This window comes from Pogoniulus pusillus, chromosome 6 (assembly GCF_015220805.1).
Source record: "Pogoniulus pusillus isolate bPogPus1 chromosome 6, bPogPus1.pri, whole genome shotgun sequence".
NCBI lineage: Eukaryota > Metazoa > Chordata > Aves > Piciformes > Lybiidae > Pogoniulus > Pogoniulus pusillus.
This window is the reverse complement of record NC_087269.1, coordinates 22,435,797-22,463,326: the sequence shown is the minus strand read 5'-3', so window position 1 is coordinate 22,463,326 and position 27,530 is coordinate 22,435,797. Positions and strand designations below refer to the sequence as shown.

The 27,530-nt window shown below is 40.0% G+C and overlaps 1 protein-coding gene and 1 long non-coding RNA gene across 34 annotated transcripts in view; one reads left to right on the top strand and one right to left on the bottom strand.

Annotated features, from left to right (window-relative positions):
- The window catches only part of SORBS1 (sorbin and SH3 domain containing 1), a 187,137-nt gene that overhangs the window by 14,609 nt on the left and 144,998 nt on the right, over positions 1-27,530 (top strand). The gene's annotated exons all lie outside the window — the stretch shown is intronic.
- Positions 19,466-21,494, bottom strand: LOC135176504 (uncharacterized). Its single transcript, XR_010302683.1, has 2 exons — positions 21,408-21,494; positions 19,466-20,974 (listed from the first exon to the last, which is right to left on the bottom strand). It is a non-coding gene; the product is annotated as an uncharacterized LOC135176504 (long non-coding RNA).

Sequence of the window (27,530 nt, the reverse complement as noted above, 5' to 3'; positions counted from 1 at the left end):
TGAGATTTAAAAAAGAGGGCGCGGAAGTGGAAAAGTAATCTTTTAGATGCACCATGCGGATCAATGTTACATAAATTAGACTGAGAAGCAAGTTATTATTTATACTATTAACTATTAATTGTGTTCAACAAATAGTTTTGTTTGAAAATAGCCAGGCTGCCACTGTTTGCTATAAATGAAAAAATCCCTGAGTTGCAATTTTTTCTCTCTCACCTGTCGTACAGAGAGCTTCCCAATTTCTGTGTCGCTGAATATGGACAAGTGTAGAAAACATTTTAGGTTGAGCATTAGCAGTTACTCTGGCTTTGTGGAATGATTTTTTTTTTTTTTTTCATTTTATCAGGGCCTAATTGTGCCACTGCACCTAGCTTTTTAAAAGATGGCTTTTGATAAAAGGTCAGTGTTGATGAGTGTGTTACTGGGGATAAGGGAGATGCACAGGACTGAAGTGGAAGGAAGGCTAGGAGGGCTGCTAGGCATAATCTGTCTGTCAATAAAGGTCAGGGTAGTTCTCCCTTCCTAGAAAACAAGGTAAGTCATCATGTCACACCCTGTCCCTCAGTTCCAGACAGAAAACAAACTGTAGACTCCTGTTCTCTCTTACTTAGCTCTGTGTTTCTTGTTAATGGTATGTATGTGTGTCTTCTGGGAAATGTTTTTCAATTACCTGATCATAGCTCGCCAATTTAATTGATTTGATTCCATGAGAAGCTTAAGGGTGGTATAAAAAAAATCAATCTTTTTTCTTAAACTAATTCTTATATCTGAAAGCATTTCGCATTAGATGTTGTTTGGGATTATGAAGTATTCTGCTACTGCTCTGTGATGGGCTGGTTTTGTGCTTGATTTATATGTCTGTATACTCAAGTGTTGTAGGATAAGTGATAACTTTTAACTGTTGCCTTTGGAGTAGCTGGAGAGTACTGGGAAGCATTATCTCTTTGAGGGATTTCTGCTTTTGGAGAAAGAACATATGGTTGCCATCCTTGCTGAGAGCTGCAAATGACATGAGTACTGTATCATCAGTTGAGCCACAGGTAACTCACATGTTGTTTCTGTAGTTGAGAAAGTTCCACAACTTTACTGCTTTAAGGTGGTTTATAAATACCTTGGAACATGTCTTTCAGTGCATCTGTATGATGGCAACCATGAGAAGACATTGAGAAGAATGCAAAGTGCAAATGGAGAACCTCAAGCTCTTTCTCATGTTGTTGCTGTTTTGTTTTAGGAAATGGATGAGGTGGTGATAATAATACTTTGTTTTCCTGTACTGGTTTACCTTAAATTCAGGCTTAGGTTCCAGGTGAGGTTAGAAATAGAGTTTTGATACTCATTTGAACAAAATGCTTTTGCTAGAGCTGTGTTTGTTTACTCCAATACAGCTTTTTAGGTTTTGATGAGCACGCCAAATTGGGCAAGACAATTTTTCAGAGCTAATGTAGAAGGACAGCAATGCCTTCACTGGGTGAAATTCACCATGCCCATCTGCATGCCTGTCTGTAAAATCAATATTGCTGAAAGGAAAGGAAAATATTTGAAAAAGAAAGCAAAGTTCTAAAGCAAGCCCTGTGGTGTGTACCACGTTAGAATGCTGTCAAGGCTGGTAACTAGAAAGTCCATCCTTGCTCATGGCTCAGTATTTTTCTAGGTAGTCCAATATAGTTAAGAGTTCCAGCTCTCTCTTGTCAAGATCTATAGGGGTAGCAGAAGAGTACTTTGAGTGTAGTTCAGTTGACCATTTTTGGCTTTAAGGGACATGATCATCATATATTTGGAATTACCACTAATGTGTGTTTCCATAGAGTTCAGTGCCTGTCTGTTTTGTCTGAGGGAAAATGTCTTCACTTATTTTTAGCTGCTGCTTCAAGGAACTTCAGTATTCTACACGGAAATGAAACGTTGTTCATTGTTCTTCTAAGCCAAATCAGAGCAGTAAAAGCCCTGTGTCTGTATTCAGGACAGAGTTCACATTCTGGTCTTTGTCACTCATGAAAATCCGTGTAAGTTCAGGTGTGGCTGCATGAGGTTCTCATCAAAGGCCTGCATGGAATATGGAGGGGCTCAGTTGCAGTGATTTCATCCTAGTAGTAGTGCTGCTGTAACTGTAATTGCAATATCTAATTAAGCTAATATGGAGCTGTATTGCTCAGATGTGCCATTTTTTCATTAGAAATGTATGATTCTATTTGAATTCACAGGTGACATAATCCAGAAGAGCCACTGACACTTGCAATGGAGATAAAAATGCTGATGTAATAATAAAGACTTTTACACTTTCTTCACTGAACCTGACATAATTTCATGCTAACTTGTCTTTTGATCTAATCAGTCTCTACTAGAGTTCAAATTCAGCATTTTATTTATGTGTTGTCATAGTTTCTGTCTGGAACATTAGATACCAGTCTTATTACTTTCCTTTCTGAGCAGTCTGATGGTTAGCAGTAAAGAGCTCAGAGGCAGCAAAAGATTGAGGAAGACATCCGCAAAAATTCATGTGTGTGAACAGCTGATTCCTCCCTCTACCCCAGTATCTAAGCAACATAGCTGCTGTCAGAATCCCTTTTTATCCTCCTCTTTCACTAGTAAGGTCTGAATCAGAATCCCTCATCCGAGCATCCTTTAAGATTGTATCTATGTGGTATTTTAAATCTGAGGTATAAATTGGATTGTCTCAGGCTCATATCACAGAATCAAAGAGTGGCAGGATTTGTAAGGGACTTCTGGAAACCACTTAATCCACCTCCTACTACTAAAGCAGGTTCACCTAGAGCAAGCTGCACAGGAATGCATCCAGGAGGGTTTTGAATCTTTCCAGAGAAGGAAACTGTACGCAAACTCTCTGGAGAGCCTGTTCCAGTTCTCTGTTGCCCTCAAAGTAAAGGAATTTGTCCTCATTTTCAAATGAAACCTCCTATGTTCCATTTTGAGCCTGTTGCTTTTTGTCTTCTCTGGCCACTACTGAAAAGAGTCTGGCTTCATCTTATGGACACCTGCCTTTAGATATTTATAAGAATTGATAAGATCCCCTCTTGGTCTTCTCTATCATGTAAAGCTCCTGATCTGTCAGCCTTTCCTCTTCATGGAGATACTTCAGTTCCCTGATCGTCTTTGATGGTCAGATTTAAATGTGTTTATTAGTTATTTAGGTTTTTCAGTCATTTAAAATGATCTATTAAGTATTTCAGATGATTAGTTATGTCCTTTTTCTCCTTTCTAACCCACACTCTTAACCTACTTGGAAAAGTGAAGAATTATTTTTGTGGTAGTAGGGAAGTGTCCCAGTACAGGTTTATTATTTATCTGGAAAGCAACAGAACAAATTGTCAGAGGAAAGCATCAAAATGTGGTTTATAAAAGCTCTCACACAATGAAGAAAAAAAAGTATAAAAATTATGCAGTTGTATGTAATTATTGAGGTTATCTGAAAAACAATGCAAATCCTTACAATTAAATCAAAATTCCTGAGTTTAGAGAAGCATCTCTCCTGCTTCTGAATCTTAAGTCAGAGCTCATCATCCTAACTCTTGTAGCTAATGATCTATAGCGCAAGTCCTAAGAGCTGTTATGAGGCGCAAAAATCCATTAAAATTCTCCAATAATGACAAAATGTGTGTCAGACTCGAGCTGGTCAGGACCCATGACTGCAGCTTCTGGCTCCAAATGTTCTGTGTGAAAATTGTCCTTTAAATTATTACAGTTGTGTTTTCATATCTGCAAACTTTGAGTTCAAATTCCTGGCTTGTGTAGTTCTTCGCTGGTAGGAATGTTGCTGTGTGTTTGCTGCTATTCCGAAATTTTATCTAAAGTAATAGGAGCTCTGAATCATCTGGTTATGGTACCAGCTCTGTCAGAGCCTGACTGCCACACTGGAAAAATTTCTTCATTCTTCTATGCCATGGTTCATGAATAAGAATTGCTGTGACATGCAGGTGATGCAGGCAGTGACAATCACAGTGAGGCATCACAATTGCATACTGTTATTCTGCTTGAATAGAATTTCTCCAGCTTTCCTGAGCTGTTTGGCACCCCTCTCTAACGCATGTTCCTATTAATGTCTGCCCACCACTTTATGCCTTCATTAATTTCACTCGTGAAGTGGGAATGGATGCTATTTATCCTACAGAATCCACTCCAGCACGAGTAGCTTGAGTCAAAACACTCTTAAATGGTGTGCTGTGGAGTTTTCAGATGCACAATGTGGTGCCAAGACACCTTGAGGAGAAAAATATGTGTGGGTCCTGTAGAAGGGAGTCAATTTGTAAAGAACAAGCATTACTCAAGATCGTCTTTTAGGTGGCTTTACAACACTTTCCATTTGTTAATTTTAGCCTTTCAATTTCTAAGTAAATCCACACCCTTCTAGCAAATTTGCTGGACTTCATTTCTGACATTCAGAAAAGCTTGTGAAGAAGAACTACAAGATGACAGCGTTATTTATTGTGTTCTACTGATCAAACTTTTGTCTTGTTTCTCCCCTCTGCTCCCAGATAAAATGAGAATTGCTGTACATAGTGCACCAGATAATTGTGAGGGTTAATGACTCACTCGCAGTGCTCTAAACGTTATGGAGTTCTCAAAAGGGTTTTTATCTCTAAATGCTGTTTCTGCATTTTTGATCTAAGCTGAAGGATGCAAGCAGGTATTTGTAAAGCATCTGTTTGCATCTGAGTCATGCACTCCAAAGAGCTTTATGTGGCTGTTACCTCAGAGTTTACTGGAAAAGTATGGCAGACTTTTGCCACCAGTTATGTTGCTTGAACAGTAGAAAGGTCAAAGCTTGCACTGTTTTCAAATGAGTAGGGCCAAAGTTTTTCCCACTTCACTTGACCCTGCGGTAGTTTGGTCAAGTTATGGAAGTGTTTGTTGTGAAAGATAAAATTGTAGGAGTTGTTGCATTAGATATTTTTCCTTTTTAAGTAGGAACGATATAAAAGGCTTACTTCAGCACAGAATTAATCGCAGTTTTGCACTGATTATATAAGTCTAGGCTGCTCTGCTCTGTGTTTTAATTTAAACTGTTTATATTATCTAAAATGTCATTCCAGAGCAGAATTTGGCTTAGAACTGCAGTGAAGGCTGTTTTATTCCATGTATGGGCCTAGTCCCTCAAAGCTATTTTAGTGAGTAGCTAGAAAATATTTTTCAGTGAGCTATAATTTCATTTGTGTTTATGTGCATTGGCCAATTTAATGAGAGAGCTTCAAGGTCCTGCAAGTCTACTCTGTGTTGTTTCATGGAAAAGAAAGGAATTTTCAGGTGCAGGCTGGGGCTATTTTTTTTGTTTTAAATGGTATATTTTAAACTACATCTTGAGTTCACTGTGTTCTCAGTTTAGCTACTGAGGAATGAAGTCCTTCTGTGCCTAGAAGAGGCTGTGTTTAAAATAAAAAAAGAAAAGGAAAGCCATGCGTAGTTGCTGTTAATCAACACTGCCTTTAACAGAGCTGAGCCATTTTTAGACCTTTATGGGCATTAGTTCCTGCTTTCATATCTCAGCCTTCAGAAACTCATTAATTTCTCATGTTAGAACACAGTGATGGGTGGGTGAGGAAGATCTGCTGGTTCAGCTGTGGAATCAAAAGTCTTTGTTCGGCAAAGCCCAAAGCCTGGGATATGGTATAGGGCCATGTTGCTGGGTATTTGTTTGCAGGATAGCATCCCTTAGGGTGGATCCCCAAAGGGTGATAGGGAAGCCTGGTTCTTTGACTTTATTTTTAATTTGGCATTATGCCATACTTAAGAAAAGTTCATTCTGTTTGTTCGACACCATTTGGTGCTTGTTTGGAATACTCCCTGTTAATAATTAATACTATGTGATCTTTTAACATGGAGGAAATGTTATGCAAGTGGTGTGTATATATTTAATACTAGATGTAATTAGAAATATGAATCCTTTATGCCCATGAATATTCATTTGAAACTGCAGAAGCTGTATTTTCTCCTGCTCTGAGTAGCAAAACAGTCATCCTAATATGGCTGCTCAGTTTCATTCATGTATATTCTATAAAGTCTTCTATTCCTCTGCCAGAGGATTTATCTCTGAAGTTATAGGGTGAATTGCACCTATGAGAAGACAAGCACCCTTTGCGTTGGGACTACCAACTACTGTCATCCATTGTCATAGTCTTTATACTTTAAGTGACCTGAAGCCAGATTTTCAAAGGTATTTATTTGCTTAAGATCCATTAGACTCTAAATGGGATTTCAGAATTGCCTAAGTAAATAAGACACCTAATTCACACTGTAGATCTGATTAGGAGGCTCCATTTATCTCTAGGTGCCTAAATACCTTTTTATAGATGCCTGCTGGACAGTAGGAATAAGCATGACAGCATTCCTGACTGCAACAGACAGATAGATAGACCACAGTAATTTGTGATAGATGTTTTTATATATATTATTAGTATTAAAACTACTCAAGAGGTGGCAAATTCTGAATTTGTTAACGATCATTGCCCTTCAAAGCACTTTGAGTCACCAGCTTGAGTGAACTCATATTGTAGGGCTATGAGTATAGGGCTGATAGAAAGCATAATATAGACTCTGCCACTTCCAGCACTAGCTGAGCTACAGTCTGGAGCCGATTCATGCATCTTCTGCTGATATGAATAAAGGCTTACATGAGGCATTAGCAAATATCAGAGGAATCCATGTAGATATCTCATCAGCTTGAACCTCAGTGTCTCATCAGAATATTGCCATTCGTTGAATTGCTTTATTGACCTTCAAGTTGTTGAAAAAGTAACTTTGTCTTTCAGACATGTGTTCAGAAGGCAGACCTTTAAGAACTTCTGTTTGTTTCCAAAGAAATTTATTGAAAATATTTTAAACTTATGCTTTACACTTGGTACTTACCTTGATCTTTCTCCTGGCATTAAAATGAGAAAACATTCCAAAATGTCAGAGGTTGCAGGACTGGGTCCTGTAAATGCTGAATAAAGTGTCAAAAATTCAGTTGTGCAGCACTCTGATTTTTAGGTATTTGGAGTTTATATGATCATTATTGATTTTTGTATGTCTTGGGGAATTGTTACAAAGTTTTTAACAGTCGAGAAGATTCTTGCACAAGAGATTTCTTCTCAAACATGTGATTAAACTTGACTAAACTGTAAGTTGATCCAGCTGTTCTGTTCATTACTTCAGTGTTATGCCCATTTATATCGGAATTTAAACTCATATGGATTATGCAGATTGAGAATCTTATGATCTGCCTGAACCCGATGTACCTGGGCTGTATTCTTACGATAGTGATAGATATGCAACATAGACATTGTTTTCTCTAATCTGATGCTGTCAGGAATTGGGCTTTTCATGATTTTTAAGTACTGTATAGTGCTTGTTGCAGTCTTGAACTAAAATGGTATGGCAGTCACAACACCAGAGTTTGGCATGTAATGGGCAGTCTGAATAATGCCACTTGTTTCAAGGCTGCTGAGTAAGTTTGAGAAAGCCTGATCTGTCTCAGACTTGTGTGTGACCATTCAGCAAGGTTAAGGTGAGCAATAAATTACAAGGGCAAAATTTTGTGTGGTCTGTCAAAGTCTTGCATCCTCTAGCACCACATTCTGGCCATTCTCTGTTAATGGCTTCTTCAAAGATAAATGTTTTTTTTCAGAAACTTTTTTGAGAGGTATTTTTCTTTATTTACTTTTAAATGCCAAATCTTTGGTTTTCCCCTGTAAGTCTGGGAAATTACTTCATTGTCAAATACACTTAGAATTTCTGGATACTGAAGAATACTGTTATCATTAAAAGGGTTAAAGATAGGGAAGTCTGTGAAATCTTTAGTACCATACAGCAGCTATGTGTATTGGAGTAGCTGGGATTGCTCTCAGTAATAATGAGTGGTTCTGTATTAGCCTAGAGATGGACCACACTTTAGAGGTTTGTGTATTTTCTCCTTCATCTACAGATAAATGAAGAGTAAACAAGCTTAAACCATTTGAAATATGAATGTGCATCTTTAATTCCTCAAATGAATATGTCTTGCAAGGTGGTCTTTCTGTATGCAACAAAAGGTTGTGCTGTGGTTGAACTAGTCTGATTCATTTCTTAATAGGCATCAGGTTGCCTGTGGGCAGGGATCTTGAATTAGTCCAGTGTCCTCACAAATAGGATATTCAATGCTCAGACAAACAAAGTATCTTGATAAATGACATTGCAGATTGAGAACAGAGTAAGTCCTGTGTGTGGCTTCTGGGTGAGGTGATTGGTACAGTGTAGTAAGCTGTTCATTTGATAGCATGCTTTGAGTGCCCTGAATGCTATGTTTGTTTGGCAGGCATGCTTTCCTCCTGGGAGTGCAAATGGTTCATTGACAGTAGAAACTCATCTCTAATAATCTCCCTTGAACAGTTGTTTTTTCATTAATCCTGAACTAAAGTGATTTGTTGGGGAATTGGAATGAAAAATCATTTAGGTTTAAAACATTTAAAGCAGAATCGGTTTTCACACAAGTTCTTTTGCAGTGCTTTCCTCTTTTCAGTGCCTTTTTTTTTTTGGTAGCACTGTTCCCAGAGAGATGAACTCACTAACAAGAGATGAGAACTGTAAGATAAGAGTCTAAAGTCTGATCAGATGCCTCAGTGTGAGCTGTGGGAAATGTATGTATCATGAAAAAAACCCCACAACCCCAAAACCAAACAGCTTTAAAGAAACCAGACTACCACCACCAAAAAAAAAAAAAAAAAAGACCTACTGATGTGAGGATCTGCGGATATTATTCTTTGTGTAGTGCCAAGAACAAGATCCAAACTCAGGAACTGGTATTTAACTGTATTTGTTGTCTTAGAGTTTAAAGTCTACAATCTCTTCTCTGTAGAGATGAGTCAAAGGAAGAAGGATAATTTTCTCAGTAGCTTACAGACTTCATGACTTGTTTTCCCCAGGTAGTTTAACTGCTCTTTGACTGCTACCAAAGAGATGTGGGTTTTTTTGTCTTTTACTGCAGCCTAGATCTCTACAAAGGGTGGTAAGGATGTTGTGTCTTCTGTTTCCAAATTCCTGCATTTGATGGAAGTAGCACATCATAGTTAGAAAGTAAAACAGATGCTATGTTTTAACTACTGCACCAAAAAGAGATGAAAACCTGTTTGCATCATTGGTCTGTCTGACAGCCTTTTTGCTAGGGCTGCATAACTTACATGGTCTTTGCATGTTGTGGTGAAAGATTGTAAGGTCAAATTCAGAGCTCGTAAAGCTGTTCTGCAAGTGACCTCCAAGTTCTTGGATCTGATTCAATGGACCAGAAGAGGAGGGCAAATTTAATTAGACAAAATGTTCTGTCATCCTGTCTCCTTGTAAAGAGCACTGCCTAGACACAATTCAGTTTCCCGTTGTTAATTCGAGTCTCAGCCAAAGTTAATATTGCCAGAATTTCTCCTCTGGGGTGTCAGGAACTGTATCTGATGAACTAATCACAGCATCAGTATGTAGGTGTATTTCTGCACTCAGCACTCCATCATACTGCATCTCAGCACTAAGGTTGCTTCCATTGTACACTGGGCTGAATATGTCTGTAAAGGATTCTGTCTACAGAATTTATTCAGTGTAAATAAGCTAAATGAGTGCCAATAAAGATACTGGGCTGGAATCTCAGCTACAGTAAATCTTCCTTGTTCTGTGTTTGAGGAAGTTCCTATGGCAGATTTGCCCTTCATTGCAGGTACAGATTCATCAACTGGTTCATACTTTGGTTGTCTTGTATGGATTGTTCTTCAAGTTTCTTTGGAATCACTCATTTAAGTTTTGTTTAGTAACTGTCAATAAATGGTTATATTACGACTTTCAGGTAGTGAATAACTTTTAATATGCAGTCTAAGAAGGGGTTTTATGTATGCAGCTGTGACTCATTTGTAATTGAGCAGGAGACAACATTTTATTATTTCTATTACAGTAGTGCTGCTAGGACACAATTGAGACCATAGCCTCCACTTCTTAGGCTCTAAACAAAAGTAAATATTTTGCCTCAAAAAACTTACAGTTCAACCAGGAATGGTAGCACAAACACATCTTATGGATAGTCTAATGAAAATATCTTTATCTGCCTAGCTCAAGAATTGTATAATGGAGTGTAAGCTTGAGAAGTGGAAAGCAAGTTTCACTTCACCCAAAATAATACTATGTAAATCTTCCCTATGACGTTATTGAGTGGTTTCTTACCCTCTTAAACTGTAGTAATGGTGGCTACTAATCCTCAGTTTATCTGATTTTTGACTCAGACATCTTCCAGTTAATTTATTATCATTTTGTTTGATGTCTGCATCCTGAATCTCATTCTTCTCTACCTGTTATCCATCAACAGAAAAAGTTGTTCTTAAAGTAAACTATCAGTTCAGCAGTACTACCTCAGCAATGAAAGTTGTGTTTTGGATTTGAAAAGTAAAAAACAATGAAGAAACCAGCTCAAAACCACACTGAAACAACAGCTTAAGTTGGAAGTCTTTCCTTGTCTTGTGGTCAGCAGGAGCAGGGAGGTCATTCTGCCCCTGTACTCTGCACTGGTTAGACCACACCTTGAGTACTGTGTTCAGTTCTGGGCCCCCCAGTTTAGAAGGGACACTGAGATGCTTGAGCGTGTCCAGAGAAGGGCGACGAGGCTGGTGAGAGGCCTCGAGCACAAGCCCTACGAGGAGAGGCTGAGGGAGCTGGGATTGTTTAGCCTGGAGAAGAGGAGGCTCAGGGGTGACCTTATTGCTGTCTACAACTACCTGAAGGGTGGTTGTGGCCAGGGGGAGGTTGCTCTCTTCTCTCGGGTGGCCAGCACCAGAACGAGAGGACACAGCCTCAGGCTGCGCCAGGGGAAATTTCGGCTCGAGGTGAGGAGAAAGTTCTTCACTGAGAGAGTCATTGGACACTGGAATGGGCTGCCCGGGGAGGTGGTGGAGTCACCGTCCCTGGAGCTGTTCAAGGCAAGATTGGACGTGGCACTTTGTGCCATGGTCTAGCCTTGAGCTCTGTGGTAAAGGGTTGGACTTGATGATCTGTGAGGTCTCTTCCAACCCTGATGATACTGTGATACTGTATACAGGGCCACAGGATGGATAAAATTATGCGTTGGAATATGGTTGTGCTATTAGAATCAATGTTGCTATTAGAATCAATGTTACATGGCATTTTTCAGTGTCTCATCATGAGAGGAACATTTCATTCCAGTCATGCATTAGATCTGTTTGACCACAAAATAGATATAAGTAAAACAAATTACTTCAGACATCAGGGCTTTGAGAACTTTCTGAGCAAGTGTAACATGCCCGATATTGTTTCAGTGGTATCCACTGAAACAAATATTGTCAGGAGAACTTATTTTTTAGCTCTACATTCATGTAGCAAATCACATTGACTTTGGTGAGTTTCTTGGCCACCAAACCACTGTGATGATTTAAATAACGAGGATAAATATTTCTGCAGAATTGTAATTTCCTAAGGGGTCAGGAAAAGCATAAAAATTCTATTTACAGTTGTGTTTTGTTTTACTGTTACAGTAGTTTCTTCATCATCATTTAAATGTAATTATATCTATCTAACATAGTGTTAAACATGTTTCTGTAGGAAATATGTTATCTGTAGAACATCAAAGAAGCTTGGTTTTGGGGGCTTTTTTTTGGTATTGTTCTCTTTTTTCGTAATTGCATAGCTGAGTCAGTTGTGGTTTACATCCTGTGTAAGGGCTGAAGCCTTTTTATTTGAAATATTGAACAGTAAATGCCTCTTTTATCCACATGGTCCTGGGACGAAACATTGGAAGATTTTAAGTCTGATGGACTCCTGCCAAGCAAGTCATAGAATAGCAGCTTAAAACCTCAAATTACTCCAAGTTTAATCCAGTTTGGGTAACCCCTGAATATTACTCATCAAAGTGAACATTCTTAGCCAGTGCATGAAACCAAGAAGTATTCTAATCATCAGAGGTCGTCATGTTAAACTTATAAATACCATCTGGATCTTAGATAATGTTGATGCACATGAAGACACACTACAGTTTGGCTCCAGTGACTACAAGGTGTTGGAAGAATTCCAGTGCAATATTTTCAGCAAGTCACAAATTCTCTGAAATTGAAATGTGCTTTAGAGATAGCTCAATTTTGACAAAATGTTGACAGGATCCTGATTGCCAAATGTATTTCCTGTCTGGTTGTCCATTCATGTGGAAACCTTTTCCCAGAGTCACTATCTTTGACAGATGCTGAGAAAATTGCCTCTGGGCTGCAGATTCCAGGCTCCTGAGATCCACACTTTGCACTGGACGAATGATCTGTACCCTTTTGCAAAGAATGGGCCAAACTTTGATACACTTACGTTGTGAGGAAGAGAAAAGAATAATTGAAGATGGAAAAATTGCCCAAACTTTAAACTGCTTTTCTGTGCACTGTGCATGCGTCACATTGGCAAGTAGGTGGACAACTTAAGGTGTTCTGTTGATTTAGGCTCAAGCTGCTGTCACTTTGCATAATTAGGTGTTGTATTGCTGCAAGGTAGATTAATGCTAGCCTTAAATTCTAAGTGGAGAGTGGTGCTAAGAGATGAAATTACTTGTCCAAGTTAACCAGAAAGCTTCCCTCCAAGGAAGCTGAATGTAGCCCTGCAGTCCTCACCACAGGGTCACCTAGCTTTACTTTGTGAATCAAAATTGTATCATCTTTGCAACTGTGTCTTTCCACTGTCTTGATGTCAGTAGTCTCTGTTTATTTGATGATCTCTTCAGGTGTAATGGAATCAGCCAGGTTGCAAAATGGAACCACCTTCTTTACACTTGAAGGCTGGCTCCAGGTTCCCATGTAGGTGTGGCAATACAGGTTTGAATGATGAACAAACTATAATTAAATTACCTCTGTTCTGTGTTCTTCATCTGTAAAAATAGGAATCTTGTTATATGCACAGAATGCTCAAGGGGAGCATGTGGGTGCAGTAGGGAAAGACATTTTCTCAGTTTTTAAACTAAAAAATGGTAACCTCAAATCACCCTTCTCTTTATTGTTGTACTTCTTATTTAGCTTTAACATAGTGGGGCAAAGCCAGGAAATATCCATAGAAGTTGCCAGCCTTATCTACCATAGCATTTCCCTTCCCTTGGCCACACTTGTGTTCATACTGGTGATAGCTACTCTTATTGTAATTAGTGCCCAGTGTTCTCTCGCTGTCAGCATGCTTGGATTATTTGGTAGTCCCTGCTGGTGGCTGTGGGACACTAGAGTTAATGGGAATGCAGGCACAACCGATGAAGGTCAAATCCTTGCCTGTTTCAATTTGTGAAAATTTCCGATGGCCTCCAGTATGTGGTAGAAAGGATGCAGCAGTTAAAAGGTATCTTTCATTGTCACAGACTAATTAGGGCTATCCTAGCTTCCTAAGAGAATATGTAGTAATATCCAGTAGTTACAGAAGATTGAAACCAGGCAGAAGTTATTAGGTTGCAGAGGAGAAAATGTACTTGTTTCTGCTCTTCTGTCCTTTAGCTCCTTATACCTTAATGAAAAGTATCCTGGATGCAACCCAAAACTTTGGAGTCTGTATGGTTAACTTCTAGAGGAGGCTAGAAATATTTTCTTTGTCACTATGAAAGTGTGATGACATGGCAGCAGGAATTTGGAAGTTGTATTTTGGGGTGTTTTTCCTCCTTTTCTCCTTATTTTTTATTTCTCACTTGCATTTCTGAGTCTGGTGCTATTTTGCCTGCACCTATGGAATGAAAACAGACTGTACTCCTCAGCTTCTAATTGCAAGTGATGACAAGCCCTTGAACAGAGGACTGTTGCCCTTGTCCTCATGAAATATTTTATCTTTTCTGACAATAATGGACATGCAACTGTAATAAAGGGCAGTTTCTGCCATTGGATATGTGTGGAAGCTGATCCCTGTTATCTTTATGCAGGAGCACCTCACAGTGATCTCTGTAGCTGTACTGGACATGACTGTATTTCATGGGAATAATAAGATGATGCTTGTCCATTATTAAAACAGCCTAAGAAGTTTTCTTGGGAGTGACTTCAAAGAGCAGCATATAACAGTATTTATGCAATTAACTCATTGGGATTTTAAAGAAAAAGACTGCTATTTTGCAACCATAATTTCCATTTTCTATGATTTCTGTGCTGTTCTCCTAACAGTAGTGTTTTATGTATGGGGAAACTAACACAAGTCACAACAATTTACTTGATAGTAGTTAACAGTGGGCAGTTGTCTCAAAGGAGAGCCTTGGCATTTGTTTTCGTTATAGAAGAGAGTAAGGGAGGATGAAGGGAAGATGTAGTTGTTGGTGAACAAGGAAGGTAGTCATGGCTCTCTGGAAACAGGCTATGTACACCACAGGCTGATAGAGTCAAAGCAGCCAGCGTAGGAGTGTTGCCATCAAGTAGAATTGTGGATGTTTGTTTCAGTGGAGAATGGTATAAAATTCTAAGCAGACTTTCCTTTCCATGTCTTGTTATGCCTTGAACACAGTGATTACTTTATCTAATACATTTTTAAAATGCTCTGTGCAGTTCAGTCCAGGATGTTTTTTTCTTCAGACTGAATTTTCAGGGTGGTCACATGCCATATGGTGACAATGAACAGCCTTGGTTCTTTTAATCCCAAGAGAAGTTCTGGAAGAGTTTCAAAAGTGAATGATTTACTGCCTCTTGCCCTTTTCCTTCTCCAACAGAGCAGAAATATTCTGGTGACCTCAGTGCTAATGCACTCCATTATCTCTGGGGGGAGACAGTGCCATTTTTGGCAATGTCATTTGTAAGCATTTTTCTCCTTTTCATTCCCTGTGTTTTTGGAGGTGCTTCTAGCAGATACCACAACATTAGAAGCATCTGCTGAAAACTGGTCCCTCCAGATACATTCAAGAGCTGAATTTTGTGATTTGTACTATGATGCTCCCCTGTAAGTTGAAACCGTTTCCTTTGCATACCTGAATGGAAAGCATTTACTCTTCTGGCTTATTGTGAACCCTCAACTGTGTTGTCTTCAACCGATCACTAAGATCTTCTATTTACCAAACTGTCTCATACTCTATGGCTAACATTATATATGAGAAGGCTTAGGAGCAAGCTTCACTCTGTCATTTCACATCTGAAACTCTGAAATATTCTTTTATAGTGGAAAAAAAGAGGCTTATTTATTGACACTATTGTAGCCTTTTCTTACTCAGTCTCTTGCTCATACAAATATAAGTTTTCTCAGTTGAATATCACAGTGTGGTGAATATAAGCACTCTGCAATGTCACAGTATCACAGTATCACCAAGGTTGGAAGAGACCTCACAGATCATCAAGTCCAACCCTTTACCACAGTGCCCAAGGTTAGACTATGGCACCAAGTGCCACATCCAACCTTGCCTTGAACTGCCCCAGGGACGACGACTCCACCACCCCCCCAGGCAGCCCATTCCAGTGCCCAATGACTCTCTCAGTGAAGAACTTTCTCCTCACCTCGAGCCGAAATTTCCCCTGGCGCAGCCTGAGGCTGTGTCCTCTCGTTCTGGAGCTGGCCACCTGAGAGAAGAGAGCAACCTCCCCCTGGCCACAACCACCCTTCAGGTAGTTGTAGACAGCAATAAGGTCACCCCTGAGCCTTCTCTTCTCCAGGCTAAACAATCCCAGCTCCCTCAGCCTCTCCTCGTAGGGCTTGTGCTCAAGGCCTCTCACCAGCCTCGTCGCCCTTCTCTGGACACGCTCGAGCATCTCAGTGTCCTTCCTAAACTGGGGGGCCCAGAACTGAACGCAGTACTCGAGGTGTGGTCTGACCAGTGCAGAGTACAGGGGCAGAATGACCTCCCTGCTCCTGCTGACCACACCATTCCTGATGCAGGCCAGGATGCCACTGGCTCTCTTGGCCACCTGGGCACACTGCTGGCTCATGTTCAGGTGGGTATCAATCAGTACCCCCAGATCCCTCTCTGTCTGGCTGCTCTCCAGCCACTCCGACCCCAGCCTGTATCTCTGCATGGGGTTGTTGTGGCCAAAGTGCAGCACCCTGCACTTGGAGCTATTGAATGCCATCCCATTGGCCTCTGCCCATCTGTGCAGGCGGTCAAGATCCCGCTGCAGAGCCCTTCTGCCCTCCAACTCAGTCACATCTGCCCCCAGCTTAGTGTCATCTGCAAACTTGCTGATGACTGACTCAATGCCCTCATCCAGGTCATCTATGAAGATGTTAAAGAGGATGGGGCCCAGCACAGATCCCTGAGGGACACCACTAGTGACTGGCCGCCAGATGGATGTGGCACCATTCACCACCACTCTCTGGGTCCGGCCCTCCAGCCAGTTCCTAACCCAGCACAGAGTGTTACCATCCAAGCCACGGGCTGACAGCTTAGCCAGCAGTTTGCTGTGGGGGACAGTGTCAAAGGCCTTGCTGAAGTCCAGATAGACCACATCCACAGGCCTCCCCACATCCACCAAGCGGGTCACCTGATCATAGAAGGAGATCAGGTTAGAAAGGCAGGATATGCCCTTCCTAAACCCATGCTGGCTGGACCTGAGATCTTTGCCATCCCTCAGGTGCGCAGTTGTTGGCCCCAAGAGAACCTGCTCCATCAGTTTCCCTGGCACTGAGGTCAGGCTGACGGGTCTGTAGTTCCCAGGTTCCTCCATCCGACCCTTCTTGTGGATGGGGACCACGTTGGCCATTTTCCAGTCTCCTGGGACCTCTCTGGTGAGCCAGGACTGCTGGAAAATGATGTCCTGGCATATAATTCATAAGATTAGTTGAAGTGTCAGATAGTTGAGTCTTCATGATAGATGTCAGTTCTTTGCATTGGTACATTTCTGTTGCCTGGGGTGAAGAGTCAAATCTGCAAATTTGAGATCTGGATCATGTAAGCTGTACAGCACTCCTGTGGTACATTTGAATTGAACATCTAGGGGATTAGACTAGTTACAATACCTTGAGCATTAGTGATACTGCTTCTTAAATACACTACTGTAAATTTAGAGAAATGTTAGAAGGAATGTGTTGTGTAGGATCTATAGCTAGGAGAAACTCAGGTGTTTGAGGGTTTGAAATTCTGATGTTGCAAATAAAAGCAAAAAGAAGAAAAATGGAATTCTGTGTCATGTTGTTGTATGGTTTTATACTATAAGCAGGTAGCACCATTGACTTTAGCAGGTACTCTCCCTGTTCTTGTTGAGGATCTGGTCTTTTGAGCCTTTATCTACTCCAGTTAATGCTGTTTAATAATATTATCTTAATTCTTAAAATGTTTACTTCACTTTTCCAGATGCTGCCTTGGGTATGGTGGGAACTTGCTCAGTCAAATTTGCCTTCCCTGAGCTGATTACAATCTGTTTATAAAAGGTTTAAAATCCGCTCTTCCTATATTAATGTTTTGCTTTAGCCTTGTTTATTCACAGCTGAATACCTCTGATTATTTTAGCTGTCATGTGCTTGGTATTTGATGCTCTGCACAGCAGAACTGGAATAAACTGGCTGTACTATAAGATGTTCAGTGTATACTAAGACAATGACCATTTAACTGTCTCATTTCCTCAGCAACATTTTGAAGATTAATCATAGAGAGTAGTGTGAGCCAAGAAAAAGATAGTTGAAATATATCAGAATTTTTTTCTTCATGGTGCTTTTTTTAGACTCAGTGTTTTGGTAACTTGGTGCAGAATTCACAATAACCACAATGACTTGTTTGTGTGCCTGATACTGGGATGAACAGTGCAATTCTCAGATATGCAAGGCTAAGTTTACTGAGCCTCTTTTTCAGCCTTTGATGAGAGTGCAGTAAGCAGCTAAAGACTTAATTCCACTGACAGAAGTGGATATGTTTTCCTTGGGGATTGGAGGGGTGGCCACTCATTTGATAAACCACAGGCCAATGAGTCACTGTAATTTAGACTTCCAAGCAGGTAAAGCAACAGGCTCTTTGATGTTGGGGAGATTGGTGTTGTGGTGTACATGTGAGAAAGAGCTCGTGTTTGGTTTTGTTAATTTTTCAATTCAGCAGTATGGAGGAGAGAGGGAAGGCTTTAAAATGTCTAGGGAAAATATTTTGTTTTCAAACACTCTTGAGTACAAATGTATTCTAAAAACTCATTGTCACTGGAATTCAGTTTTCAATTGTTTTGATTGTTGTGTTGCCAGTTTAATGAGAACTATTTTGTAGCCTAATTTTTATATTAAAAATTAACTTTATTGCTTGTTCTCAAAGGACATTATATGGTCTCTCCTTCTGTCAGAGAAACAGGTGTAGGCACTGCTGTGGGATTCCTTTTAATGGCTTGTGATTCAGGCTTGCAGGTGATGTACTAACTCATAGGCATGAGAGTTAGGAGTGGTTTCTGCTCTCTTTTTCTCTGCAATAATAGTTTGAAGTGGTTTGATTTGGCATTTTTTTTTGACAGGCCACTCTGATGAGGTGTAATTTTCATCTTTAATTATATAAACTCTTTCTATATTCAGTTATTTGTACTGTAATAGAGTCTAGATTTGTTTCAGTCATAAATCAAGGTGTCCTGCTTCTAGAATTTTGATAAGTGCAAAAGAGGTTGTATTGCTTGTAAGAAGGACCTTAGACCTACTTTGGCTTACATTAGTTCTACAAGAAAATCAAGATGAAATTACTATCAGATACAGTTCCATGGGTTTGGAAAGTGCATTGTAGCACTAGCATATGAGAGTCAAAGAAGGCATAAAGCATGTTTGCTTTGCCAGTTATTCAATATTGCAGCTGGAGATGGGGAGGCCATATGCAATGTACTGTCCTCAGACAAAAGAATTTGTTTTGCTGGGGCTGCCTCAGGCTGTCACAGGTGTTCTTGTTTCACTTACAATTGCTTCCTTAAAATATAAATGATTGCATTTATTACATCAGCTCTTTTTACTTCTTTGGAATATCCCAGCTCAAGTTACCTTACACATAACAAATGTTCTTGCTCCCTTGAGAACTAGTTTAATTACTGATGTAGGTGGGTAAAGCATCTATCTTGTCTGAGATGTTAATTTTACCATGCTTTAATTAAGAGGTCAAGTGTGAAAGTCTGCAGAATACCTTCATCTCAAAGATGCTGAATATAATGGTGGGAAATAAAGGGTCCTGATATTATGAGGTTCTTGCTGTCCTTAGCAGTATTGACTTTCCTTCTACATCTCATTACAATGAGACTGGCGTCTGTAAATATATACTAACTTTTATTTGCTTGTTGTATTTTTTAACATTAAAGGGTTTTTTCTATCCAGAGTCTTTGAAGCAACAAAGCAACATGCTTCTCCTTTCAAAGATGATAGTCACTCCTAGGTACAGCTAGTTTCCATTAGCAATGTCAGGGCAGTGTCCTCCTGCCCACTGTATTTGAAGAACAAGACTGTATCCTGACCCCTGTGCTCTGACACAAGGGAGGATGTAGGGCACATATTCCACAGAGGACAACAGGTGCTACCATCTCTGAATATCTAGCTGTTTCCTCATGCTGCTGTGAGTGTGGGCAGATTCCTCTCAGCATTTAATTTGAAAGTCTTGTTTCTAGCTACCTCAAAACCCAAGGAAATAGGCAGACAAAAGGAAGGAGCGTATCATAATGAGATTAAAGAAAGCTAGAGAGTAAGAGTGCATTGCAGTAGGGTGGCTAACTGAGCTTGTTATGTTTGTCCTGGCAGCAGCTGAGGCAGTAATACCATAGATAAGAACAGTTATTTGCTTGCCAACATTTGAAGGTTTTCTTGAGATTGATCTGTTGCACTGTTAGAAGGACTAAGTGACCAAGTAAAGCAGTATTGTTGCTCTCCAAACAGGTGTGAGTAGGACAGGACAGATGATGATTTTTATTAGCATGTTATTTTTCATCACTTACAGAATTGTTTCACAGTGAATTGCTAATTCATTAAGATGTTCTCGTGATCTGTGCTGCAGAAAGTTTATCTACAGGAACTTTTCTACTCTTTCTGTTGGGTTTTTCGCTCGTCTGGTGGTCACTTCTTATGCTTTTAAAGAAGAGTAACAGTTCAGCTATGCCACTGCCTTTCTCTGCATCCCTGCAGAAAGACTGGTGTAATACTGGAAAAACACAGAGTTAAATATTAACGTGTATTGCTGAATGTTCCCACTGAAAAAATCAGGAACGTTTCCAAGAAGAGAAAGCAGACTTTCCTTTCCTGAATTAATTTTCGCTGCTTAACTTTAAAAACTACAGCTTGCTTGGCCATTTTAACATGGTAAATAGTGAGAAACCAGGTGTCCTTTGCTTCTGAAGTGCTCTCACCCAGGCTGCTTCTCCTGACCAGGTGACAGGATTAGTAGGAGAAGCTTGTGTGGTGAATTAGTGCTGGAACATTTAAGTTTTTTCAAGGTAAGAGTTTGATTTTGGTTATTTTTTCTTTTCCTGTGTTCTTTGGCTTGGAAAATGGAAACTGCTTGCTTTTTTTTAGTCACAAAGGTGATGTTAATGTTGGGATATGATATAGATGCTACAATAACTCCTTTAAGGCATACTCAGAATTAGGTTTCTCTTAAGTTATGAAGACACATTACTGCCTCTATTTTTTTTGGCTGAGAACCTAATTAGCTAAGCTGCAACTGTTGGATTTTCTGTTGCATTTTCTTCTGCTGACTTGAAATGCCACCATCAGTCTCTGCTGACATAAAAAGGTGCACAAAGGAAATAGTTTTAATGAAGAGGAGTCTTTATTCAGTCTTCCTGGTTGTCTCAGGCGTTGAGACTTCTGCCTCAGTGCACCAGGGATCTCAGCTTAAGGTGTTTAAGCTCTAATCATTGCAGAGCAGCTCAGATATCAGCTGAGGTGAAGGAGGAGCAGTAAAGCTCATAACCTCAAACTGGAAGGGCTAGATTGGTTAATACAATGTTTGTGGAGTGGTATTGCTGAAGATTCCCTTTATATATGTAAAAACTGTGCATGATGATATGGATTTAGTCCATCAGAAGTAAAATTATGAGTTTCGTTTCAATTCCGATGACTTGTATTTGCACCATAGTTTCCTAGAGGAACACAGATGTTGGCATTTTCATGAGGCACATGCTTCTGCCTGCAAACAACCAGTAAGATAAGTCAATAAAAACAAGCCAGGCAACCCATGAATTGCTTAGAGGTGGAAGAGACCAATTAGGCTATCCACCCTTCTGCATGCCAGTGGCGAATCATTTCAACTGAATTTGCTTTAGAGGATGGTTGGTGTCTCAATTCCAATTTAAATTCCCAGAGACTCAAATATATTTGATAGAACCAATAATAATTTTTTTAGAGTGCCCTTCCCTCTTCCCCCTTCTTTCCCAAAAAAGAAAGGAATTAGATGTAGAGAGAGGAAAAGGTAAGCACACTCAAATAAATAATCTCACTCTGATTTGGAAGTTAAAAAAAGAAGAAAAAGTTGAACAATAATTTTAAAAGGTATCTGAGGTAGGGAAGTTACAAAGGTATAGGGAAGGGAAAAAACAAAATACAAAATGTGTAAATACAACCAGATTTTTTGATGGTAATGTGTTTGTCCAGCTTGTGGGTGATGGCCACGTGGTAAGAACCAGGAACAGGATGGTGATGCTGGTAATCAGGGAGCGCAGAGAGAGAGAACAGAAGTCCCCCCTGCTTTTATACACCTTTAGACAGGAAGGGGGAGTGGACTAACTGTGAATCACCTGGTGGCGTTCAGATCTACCCCTGGGGAGGGGTCAAGACCACCTAGGGTCAGGTTCAAGGTCACTCCCCCTGGAGGGTTAACCCTGTACAGGTGGATAGCTACATAAAATAGAGGCTCATATTTTCTGTGTGATGCAGTGGAAAGCCTCCTGTGCTTCAGTTTTTGCATGGAGATGTTCCAGAAAAGACTGGATGAGGCACTTAGTGCCATGGTCTAGTTGACTGGATAGGGCTGGGTGATTGATTGGACTGGATGATCTTGGAGGTCTCTTCCAACCTGGTTGATTCTATGATTCTATGTATGTCTATCTTTGAACCTCTTAAGCAGCAATATTCCAGAGAATTTTTTTCTCAAGGTGTTTGATTTTAAGTGTAATGACAGTCTGGAGAAAACTGGTCTGATTGAATAGGTGTGCAGTCTGTGGGATGATTTTTATCTCATCAAAGGAGAACAAGATGAAAAGGCAAAAATATCTATGGCCATCCATGAGAGCGCAAGTGTGTTTGTATGTGTGTTTGAAGGCACAAGAGGTCTGACCATGTTACATCAATTCTGAGAATAAAATGGTTTCTCTGCATGACCATGTGGTGGGAATTTTATGAGGGCAACACATTGCACAGAGAACAAAGGCCTCACTGCATTGTGACTGTGTGTGACATACTATTAATGCTAAAGCAAGCTACCATTTCTTGTTTAAGTAGTGGCTTGCATACTCATCAAACAGGAGCTCTAATGCAAAGATTTAGATTACTGGTAGCTGATGCATCTCATTTTGCTATGGACACAGCAGATCTGTGGTCAAAAAGGCAGTCAAACATGTTGGTGCTGGTGTTTTAAGCAGCTTTGTCTGGTGACAGAACAGGGAATTACAGGCACATTTGTTTCAATGCATTTCTTGCATTGCTCACCATTTGTCTATTACTGTTTCCTTACCAGTATTTGTATTTGAACAGAAAAAGAGCTCTGTGATAAATTATTTGCATGCCCCACTTCTTTCCAGGCCTGACATGTTTACATATACATAGAATTATGAAGGAATTAAAAAGAGGACAAGAGAAGCTCAGAAATTCTTTGGAGGAGCTTGTCAGATTTTAAATTAATGGATATATAGCAGAGGGAGTGAAATCTGTTGCTCAGTACCATAATAGGCTGTGCAGCGCTTCTGCTTCTCTCTGTCATCCTTAACAGACAGATTTATTTTTGGTAATGAGCCATTCATCTCCTTTGCATCTATTAAAAGCCAGTTCCAGTGTCAAAAATCAGTTGGAAATAACATGAAAAAGTTTTGGGGTGAAGTGTGTTTCTTTTGGGTGCTTGTCACAGCTCCATCAAAAGGTTAGGATCCTTTTTCACTGTATTTTGGCTTATTTTGCCTTGCTGCAACTTGCATTTCCAGAGATTTAGATGTTGTTCCAACAGCACCAAATAATGATGTGAATATATACATTGTGTAAAGAGGCTTAATAAAATTACTTTCCTGGCAATAATTACCATAACTGCGGACTCTTTAGGACAGATCCCTGCTGATCTGACTTAAGCCTATTGAAAGTAGACTTGCTTTTCTTCATGAGCATCCTTGAAGCAGTCCACAGAAAATGATAAGTGGCAGCCTAGTTCAACTTACCTGGTGCCATGGAGTATGAGTCACCATAGAAGTAATTGTGATAAGAGTGCTGTTAATAAAAAAAATAAAGATTCTTCATGGGTTTCTGGTCCTGATGCAGTTCTGTTAGGAAAGTATTTTCACACTTGTGGGCTGAGTAATTTATGTTATACTTAACCAGGTCAACAAGCAGACCACTTTCCTTAATGTGTCCATAGAGGAGCTTGTGTGGGCTCTGAATGAATTCAAGTGAGGGGAGTTGTAGGCATTTGTTTGAAATCCTGTGGAATTTATTAGATGCCTATTAATAGTTTTTCAAAGTGTTCTATGGCATTCTGCAGGTGGGATGTAATTTTCCTAGTGAGATTGGAAGTGCTTGACAACTGGTGAAAAAAATTGCCCTCTTTGAGGTTTGTAAATAAGATGTCTATAAAGAATCTGCTTGGTGCCTCTGTGTGCCTCCATTTTGTCAGCTATAAAAGAGGGGAAATGGCCAGGATATCAGAAAGGCATACTGATGTGAAGTGACCTGGGAGCTTATGCCAGGAAGTTTATTTTCAGAAAGTGTTGAGTATTCGTACTTCAAGAACCCTTTTAAGTATTTATGATCCACACCAGGCATTCCTTTCAGTCTTTTGAATCATATCCATCTCATAGAGGTGACAGAAGACTAAAGAGGTTGATATAAGGAATATTTTCATTTTTTAGATGATAAAATGCTAATTATAAGAGCCACAACCTGTCTAGTAACAGAACCACATATTCTAAACATTGAAGAGTTTCTATTCCAGGGGAGTTATGTCATCCAGCTCCATGGTTGAAACATCTTTTCCATGGAAGAAATTGCATCCTAAATGGAAGAAATTCTCTTCTGTACTGTGTGAATCCTTTGTCTTTACCTACTCATTTCCGCTCACTCTTCCGTTCATGCACAGAAGTTATTTTTTTCCCTCTGGCTCCTGCTCTGTATCTGTGTACTATCAACAATGCTACCCTTTCTTCCCCTTATCCTCCTACACATGCATTTGAACATCTCTGGTTGCTAGGATTAAGTCTTCATAAGGCTACAGGGGAGAAAAATTGTCCATCGTTCACTTGCTTTTGCAATTCTCTGTTCTTCTTTGCATTACTTGTTTCAGTAGGAATGTACGTCGTAAGACCTTCCAACAGCAATGCTGCTGCTACTGTTCCCCTTGGTTCTCTTCCTGGCTTTTTGTTTAAAAAGCCGTGGAAAATCAGTGACTACGTTGGGGAAAATTATTTCATTTCATTGTGTGCTGTAAGTTAAACATGAAGTACTTTGCACAGGGACTACTTTTGTTTGTGATGAAAAGGGGCAAGTGCTTTAAAGTGGCAGAGACTTTGACACTCTGTTCTGTTCTCCTTCCTTCTTCCCTGCATTCAGGTTCTACAGACGTTGATGCTGACTCTTTGATGCATTATGTACACTGCAGAGCTAGACATGTTTCTCCTTCAGAGGAGATATGTGGAAAATTACAACCTTCACATTTTTTCAAGTGGCACAGGGACCATCCTTTGGTGTGCCAGGCTAATTTTTGTAAGCAAGAATTTACACTGAGTTAGACTCCTGCAGGTAGATGGGCGGATACATGTGCTCTTCGTTTTCTAATAAACATGCATTTCTGTATAGTTGAGCACTGATTATTTTTTCCTTTTATTTTTTTAATTTTATTTTTATTGTATTTCTAAAATGTGGATGCTATTTGCCACTTTGATTGAGCTACAGAGGTCATCCTCAAAGTTTTTAATGCTTATTCCAAGGATAAAGCCCTGGAGGGAAAAGGGGGCCAAGAAAGCTGGTCAGTATTCAAGGACCATCTCTTCCAAGCACAGGAGTAGTGTATTACAAGAAAAAAGAAGGCAAACTAAAGTGTCAGGAGGCTAGCATGGGTCTAAGTAAAATCTTGAGTTTAAAATGCCTTCCCAGTGCTCAAAATAGACTGGGACAGTACCAAGTTCTCTGGAGCCCACTCGACCTATTTCACAAGGCAGAAGCTTATTTTGAAAGAACCTATGTTCCAGTGGGTCTTAACACTTGCCTGGGATATTCAGAAATGAGCTATTTAATAGTAGTGCTACAGCTGAATGTCCCACTTGGTTAAAACACCTGACATGCAGCTATAATGAAGAGTGAAGTTTTGAACAGCCTGGCGCCAGTCTCTGGGTCCCACCCCACCAACCTGGCTGACCCTCATATTGCTCTTGCCATCCTATGAGATTGGGCCCCTGTGTTGTTGTGCTCTTGGAGAGGAAAGGACAACAGGGAGAAAACATATCATCTGCCTGAAGGTATGCTGGGGTTAGAGAGAGGCAGAAGTTCACATTCAGCAGTTAACACTCAATGCAGTAAATTCAGGACAACATTCAAACCATCAAAATCAAAGAAGGGAAATGTTCTTACCCTTTCTGTCACAAGAGCTCATTGGAGGTACAGAACATCCCTGTTTAAGCTTTGTCCTGGGTTTTGCATACAGAAATCTCTCCAAACTTGTCCAATACATTATCTCTACCAAGTCTTCTATCTTGTTGCTGATTCAATGCTCAACAGATGTGGTAGAAGTGTATCAACTGGGAGGTTCAACAGACCATGAGTGAAAAGCAAAAGGCTCATACTGAGCAGTTAAGAAGTGCTGCAAAGGGTAGTCTGGAAGGATGCAATTTAGTGAAATAATTATGAATGAGATGTCTGCATGACATGCAGAGATGGTTGGCTAGAGTATCTCCTTCTACTTCCAGCATCTCAATGTATTTATTGGTGCTGTCTAGGATGTGTACTTCTACTGCTGCTACCCAGGTATCCAAACTTTGCACACTTGTAAGTAAATTTAGTTGGGCGCTAAAAGAGTGCCTCAGTCAGAACATATGTTCTGAACATTTTATGTGCTGCCTAATCTAAAAGTTGATAATTCAGATTCTGCACTCTCATCTTGCTTAAGCTGTTTGTAGTCTTCATGGCTGCCACCTAAGCAAAAAATTAGACCATTGCACTTGCCAGAAAGGAAATTTGTGCATCACCAGATCATTTTTCAGGGAGCAGGTGGCATCCTGGATACTGATTCTTCAAGCTGTAAATCAGCACTTTAAAAGTAGAATTTAATTTTGCTGTTACTGCCTCTCTAGCTGTTAAGAATGTATTTGTAATGTGTCTTTGATCATCAGGGACAGCCATATGAACCATGTGTTAATGATTGAGACTAACTGGACTCTTAAAGAATTTCTCCTCTGTTACAAACCAGTGGAAACAACAGTCCTCTGGTGCTCTGAATTAATGTTGGATAAGACTGGGTCATATCAGAGTTGCTTATCTAATGGCAACATGTACTATTAATGTTATATGTAATAAGGTTTGCTGCAGTATGGTTAGGCATTTTGCTGTCTTGTCATGTATGGAAAGTCTGTGATTTTCCTTAAGCAATGTTACCAATTCTAGAGGTGCTCTCAGCCTTTCACTCTGCCAAAAACATCCAGGACTGCTTTTTTGCCTTTTTCTTACCCAGAGCCTTGACTTTTTTGTTTTGTTTCTGTTTCCAGAGGCATTTGTGTGAACTGTGGCTGAGGGAAGGGCATCATTTGAGTAAAAAAGCTCTTGGGCAGGTAAACAATACAAGTTTTACACAGTACAGGCAATCTGTAGTTAGCATTTGGCCCTCATAAATTAATGCAAGGTTAAAAAAAAATAGTAACCTCTATGTTTTCCGTAACAGCACTGGCATTAGAGCATGAGAAAGTCAGGTTGTCACTTAAGCAGCTTTGGTCCTCTGGCTAAAAGACAGGTGTTGAATCCAGGATTTGATCCAGAGTAAGTATAGGATAGAAAGGGAAGGTACAGCTGTGCCATTGCTAGTGTGCCTCTTTTTTCTTGATTAGCTCCTCTATAGGGATGTCAGCACATCATAGTGCCCAAATTGGGTAGAAGAGCATTGCTGTTCACACTTTCTACAGTAAGTGAGAAATAAAGAGCTGAATGCCACTGGAAGAGACACCTGGGATAGGTGTGCAGGCAAAATGTCTCTGATGGTGAAATGTACTTTAGGATATTAATGATACCATATATTATCTGCTTGGTTGGTATACTCAAAAGTTACAGCATGGTGACACTGTCCAGTGTGGTGGGCTTGTTCTAAGTAAAATGAGGTTTTAAACCTGAGGAAGTGGAGTGAAGAGGAATGAGGTTCAAGTAGCTGGTGAGGAGGGTTGCTTTTTGAGAGGAGGGAGATGTGAGAAAGTTAATGGGTATTTACTCACCAGAACAATATCATGGGCAGGCAAAATGTCACCACTGACTGTAGTACCTGCAAGAACATAGAACATGCATAAATCTTG